The 6,129-nt window shown below is 39.6% G+C and overlaps 1 pseudogene; it reads right to left on the bottom strand.

Moving 5' to 3' along the window:
• Positions 1-5,584: 5,584 nt before the first annotated feature.
• LOC132897920 (U2 spliceosomal RNA) lies at positions 5,585-5,698 on the bottom strand (annotated as a pseudogene).
• Between the last annotated feature and the right edge of the window lie 431 nt (positions 5,699-6,129).

Here is a 6,129-nt window from a genome sequence, read left to right as displayed (position 1 = left end):
GAGCTGTGAAAGACATTAAAACATTCATTTAATTCATTTCAGGTGTTTATGGCAGAAAGTTAACCAAACTGTATTTGATCTCCCCTTAAACACAGTTAAAAGGGTGTTTTGTTTGTTTTAAGGTTTATTAATGACAGTGAAGTGAAGTGTGACATCTGCGTATGAAACACACTTCTGCACGATTTTTTAAATAATTTGTACTTGATATACTTTATTTATGAAGTGAAAATGTAACTCCACTTGAAGCATCTGTCCCGTGTAAATTCACTAAAAGAAAATAAAGGTTCGCAACACTGTTATATGCTCCATTTTTTTATTTTTTAATAGCACGAAGTTTCGGACGCTCAGTCCTTCATCAAGTGCAACAAAGAACAGGTGTAGAGGGTGTGGTATAAATACCTGGAAAGGGAGGGGGGTGTGGTGTGTCATACAAAAAAAAAAGGGGGGGGGGATATATACAGAGTGGGCACCAAAGGGCACCTTTCCCAAAACATCATTTACAATCAACTAGAATAAATCTATGCAATATTTACAATCCGTTACTTCAGAGGTCATAAAACTCTCATCAGCCTCATGGCCAGAACACTGGAAAACAATTAAATACCATAAAACCCCTTACAGATTGTCTATATCATGAAAAAAATTATTAAGAATACAATAACACAATCATACACTTGTTCAGTACAGTTGGTAGTCATAAGGAAACACAAGATGGAGAGTCCAACAAACTAAGATATACAAGTGAAAAGACATCAATATTAAACCACATATAAAGAAGTTAACCTACAAAAACGGTCTAATGTCAAACTCCTCATTTAAGCCTGCTGGAGACAGTGTTAAGCGTATATATGTGGTAAGTCTCACGTTGCAGTAAAAGACGTTTATGGTTACCTCCTCTAGGGGGCTTGTTAACTTTCTCAATACCTATGTATTGAAAAAAGCACAAATTGTGGCCGGCCTTTTTAAAGTGCGCCGCCACAGGGTTGCGCTCATCACCGCACCTGATGTTACTTCTGTGCTCACACATTCTGACACGCAGTGGTCTAGAAGTACACCCTACATAAGCAAGGCCACAAGGGCATCTTATGAGATAGACGACAAAAGAGGTGTTACATGTTATGACTCCACGTGTTTTTAGTGTTTTACCATTGTGTGGGTGTTTATATGTTGTGCACTTGGCTGTATAGCCACATTGGACACAATTAGCACATTTGTAGTTCCCTTCTGGAATATCCAAGAAGGTGCGCAGTCTTTCTGGTGCAGTAGTATATGATTTAACCAGCTGATCGCGTAGAATCGGAGCTCGTTTGTAAACTAACTTTGGAGACTCCTTATAAATTAACTGAAGTGCAGGGTCTGAGCTAATAACATGCCAGTGTTTTTTCAAAATATTTTGTAACTTAAAACCTATGGATGAATACGTGGTAAAACAGAGAGGAGGAGAACTTGGAGGGGGTTTGGTTTTGGGCCGTAGTGCCTCAATCTGGGTAATCGTATTGAAACGCTCCCTCGCCGCCGTTATCCACTCCTCTCTGTATCTACGTTCCAAAAACCTGTTCGTTAAATCAAAAACCTGTTCATCGTATCTGTCATTAGAACTGCATATCCATCTAGCCCTATGGAACTGACTTATTGGGAGGCTCCTAATGAGATGTGTGGGGTGATAACTGTCACCACGGAGCAGAGTGTTTCTGTCAGTGGGCTTACGGTATAGATCAGTGTGTACAGTCTCACCATCAACGTAACCAAGACGTCTAAAAAACTAATGCTACGACTATTAAATTAGAAATGTACTTTACTTTCCAGGTATTTATACCACACCCTCTACACCTGTTCTTTGTTGCACTTGATGAAGGACTGAGCGTCTGCAACTTCGTGCTATTAAAAAATAAAAAATGGAGCATATAACAGTGTTGCGAACCTTTATTTTCTTTTAGTTATCTTCTGTTTGGTCCAGCACCTGTGTTACTGATGTGCGCACATTCTCTGCTTTTCCGTGTAAATTCACTCTCAGAAACAGATGTGCTGTTTTATATCAAACTTACATTTAAATCTTATTGTAAGTGCATTTTAGAACAAGTGCTTTAACACTCAAGTGTGGATTTTTGCTTTTAAAATGAAAACAGTGAGTCAAATGTCTTCTGCTTTTGTGAAAGTGAAAATGTTTTTCTCGACTACTCAAATAGTCTGATCATGATGTGAAACATACAGAGAGTTCTTACCTCGAGCTCTGTAACATTTGACCAGCAGAATGATGGTCGCCAGCAGATACGGAGAGGCCGTCACTACACTACAGATCAGCATGAGCACTGAGAATGGAGCTTCTACACGTGATGGACCTGACAATGAATAAAATAATAATGTTTTATTTTTGAAATGTTTGTTTTAGTTCAATCTGCAGTAAAAAAAAAAATAATTTACACCTGTGTGAACAAGTGTAACAGCACATTGTACACAGACTTAGATAAACTAAGCCCTGTAGATTACATTATATAAAGATACTGTGTTCAACACACAAAGTCACAGTTGTATTAAAGTGAATATTTAAAAGGTTTATGAATACATTTTTATATATATTTAAAAGGGAAAAAATTCCAGGTGTTTTTGTCTTCATGAACAGTTTTTCCCAGTTGGAAACTCGGAGTTCTGAATATTCTGTAATGAAACATTTCCCTTTTCCTTTAATAATAAACACACTACATGAAGACTCACCCTGCACTGTGATGTTAACAGGATTCCTGTTTTCTCCAGATTCAGAGTGACACCAGTAAACTCCAGTGTAGGATGTGGAGAGGGAGCTGATTTTACATGGAGAACAATCTAACACTCCCTCACTGTGTGTGTATCGTCTCACCGTCCATCCAGTAGAACGACTCTGGTCAGTAGAGTTACAGCTCAGTGAGAGAGAGTCAGAAGTAAAGTGTTGAGTTCTGTTGGGATTGATGATCAGAGAGACTGGAGGAGATTCACCTTAAACAGAGAAGAGAGTCATGTAAATAAGAATCAGTGCAATATGCAATAAGGATATACAGTAAGTGCATGTGTGTTCAGAATTCTGTTGTTTAATCCAGTAATTAAAACCACAGTCCATAGCATAGGTCATAACACAGAAAAGTTTAACCCCAGATAATCCATAATCATAAACACTGCAAAAAGGTAAAGGTCAAAACCAAGAGACAAAATTAAAACTGGGACGAGGAGCACAGGAAAGTCTTACAATTGCTGCGAAGGAACAAAAAAATGATCAAAGACACAGGACAGCAGGGCAATGCCTCCTCACCACCAGAGGGCACCATCATCTCAGTATGAGCTGAGCTCGAACACACCACCTCCAGATCACTTCCTCATTGTAGATTACATTCGACCAGCACATACATTTACACAGTGCAAAGTTCAGAGCCATGTTTAGTTTGTGATTGCCATTGCTGTGTTCAGACCCTTTGCTTTTGATGACTCTTTTGGATTTTCCCTCTGGTCTTATATTGTACTTAACTGTGTCGGACTCTTACCTGTTTTACAGCTCTGCTATTTGTATTGTGTTTAATAACAGTCTAACATCATGGCATCATCTGTAACTGTGTGGTCCTCTGAATATCCATATCTGTGTTTGTATTAGTGTTTAAACCTGAAGTATTTATGGGCCTGTCTTTCTGAAAAGTTTTCTGAAAGCAAACAAACAAAACAACCCCAGAATCTTGCGCCTCCTGTTAACATCTTTGTATCTGTTACGAACACATGATCAGGGGTGGGTTTTCCAGTAATGTTGCCCTTTAGAGCTAAAGAGTGAGTTGAGAGACTCTTCAGCAACAAACATTGTCTCTGTACATGGTTTTCCCGAACTCACTCGTAAGAAGGAATCTGAAGAGCATCTTTGTAATGCGCGTCCCTGATATCGGTATTAGTAGTTGCTAAAGGCAATTGTACTGTCGTTGCTGAAGGCATTAGTAGTTGCTAAATCCAGTCTATAAGGTCACATGGCATTCGTTTTTAACCAAAATCTAATGAAATATAAAGTGTTTAAAATAAGAGAATATATCGTATCATCTGGAAGCATTACAAATATCATGTGGTAATTAATTAATGAAACCATTTTATGTTTTTGGGCAGTATTTTTAATCCAAGCGTGTTTTTAATTAAATGAACAAACGTTCACATGAAAGAATGAGCAAATAATAAGCTAAATATTTAAGTAAATGTGTTCCTCATGCTCACTCATTTCACTATTACAGCCCGATTATGCAGTCAGGATTATTTCAACTGTTATCCACAGTGCAGAGTGGGCAATGATCTCTCTTCTAAGTGCACACACACAGAGAGAGAGAGAGGTTTTGACCTGTGCGTAGTGTGTACCTAAGGAAGTTGTATTGACCTCCTTATCTATCTATCTATCTATCTATCTATCTATCTATCTATCTCAGGAGGTCAATTCAACCTCCTTTGGTACACACTACACACAGGTCAAACCCCCTCTCTCTCTCATATACACACACACACACACACACACACACACAGAGACAATGTTAGAGGTGCAGAAATGTGTCTCATTTATGACACTAAATTAGTGAATCACTCGCCTAATGGACTTAAATTTGATTAAAACGTGGTGATATCGATGTGACGTGACAATATGCATAAGTAATTCCATAACATATTGAAATATATTCATAAAGTTTTGCTTATTTATTTAATAATTAACTGGATGTACTTGCACCAGAAAGTGAAGAAAAATAATTAAAAGAAAAATAATTTAACATGGGCAGCAGATTCAACACCAGTTTCCCCCGCTGACTGTGAGCGTCCCTCTACAGCGCATACGCAGTCTGTGTATTTGGCTGTGAGAGAGTCGCTCTGTTTTGAACGAGTGGTCTGGGTCTCTCGTAAATTTCGAGCAACTAAGGGACTACTTAGGCAACAGTGTTGTTCAGGAAAGCCACGTTAGCTTGATGATGGCTCTTACGAGGTAATTTAAGACTCTCTTGGCCTTAAGAGGCTTTTGGGAAACCCACCCCTGTTCATTCTTAATAATATATTCATATTCAGTTACATCTTCAGTGTTGACCTTCTCTGGCTTTCTGGATTTTATAATAAAACCCTCCAGCCCATAGATCCTCAGTCATCTCCTTCATCCTCTTTATATCAGGGAAAATAAACCAATGACAAAATGAGGAGCAGAGACGGAACAAAAAGACAGCACATGGCTTTTGTCACCAAACTCAACCAGCATTCAGAAGAAGCAGCAGCCTTTATTTGCCACATGCACGTTCAAGCACAGTGAAATTCATCCTCTGCATTTAACCCATCTGAAGCAGTGAACACATGCGCACACACACCCAGAGCAGTGGGCAGCCATACTATAGCACCCGGGGAGCAGCTAGGGGTTGGGTTAGGTACCTTGCTCAAGGGCACTTCAGCCCAAGGCTGCCCCATGTTAACCTTACCGCATGTCTTTGAACTGTGGGGCAACTGGAGCACCCGGAGGAAACCCATGCAGACTCGGGGAGAACATGCAAACTCCACACAGAAAGGCCCCCCATCGGCCATGGGGCTTAAACCCAGAACCTTCTTGCTGTGAGGCAGCAGTGCTAAACACTACACCACCGTGCTGCCCCAAAACTTGCTCATTTAGAGAACATATCAGATATTAAACTGATAAGAACAAATACTACACTTGATCTTAGCCAAAAGGCCGAGAAGTGAAGGGTTCTTTAACTGCCTTATACATATTAATAAATATTGAATGAATCTCAACTGACATTCACACCACCATATCATACTCTGTTTAACGGTGCTGACTACAAAGTGATCTGAAATTTTCAAAAAAATGTTTCCATGCATGACATTTTCCTACATCTCGCAAGAACAATATCAGGCTGACGAGATGTGATCATTTTGATGTCCTGAGGGTCGCTTTTCTCTGTTATGGAACATTTTCCTCCCTCTTAAGGTATACGGTACGGCCCTACAGAAACAGGAAACAGCCGAATGCAGGGAGCTTTAACCAGTTAGCATAACTATGGAACTGTGTCACACCAGGATGGTGACGCGAAGAAAACATTGTGACTCTGCATCGACCTCGGAGAGTTTTGAGTCACAGGGATGTAATTTGTGGTTGACCTTCACGAATAGATC

Source organism: Neoarius graeffei, chromosome 1 (genome assembly GCF_027579695.1).
Source record: "Neoarius graeffei isolate fNeoGra1 chromosome 1, fNeoGra1.pri, whole genome shotgun sequence".
Lineage (NCBI taxonomy): Eukaryota > Metazoa > Chordata > Actinopteri > Siluriformes > Ariidae > Neoarius > Neoarius graeffei.
This window is presented reverse-complemented; position numbering and strand designations above follow the sequence as displayed.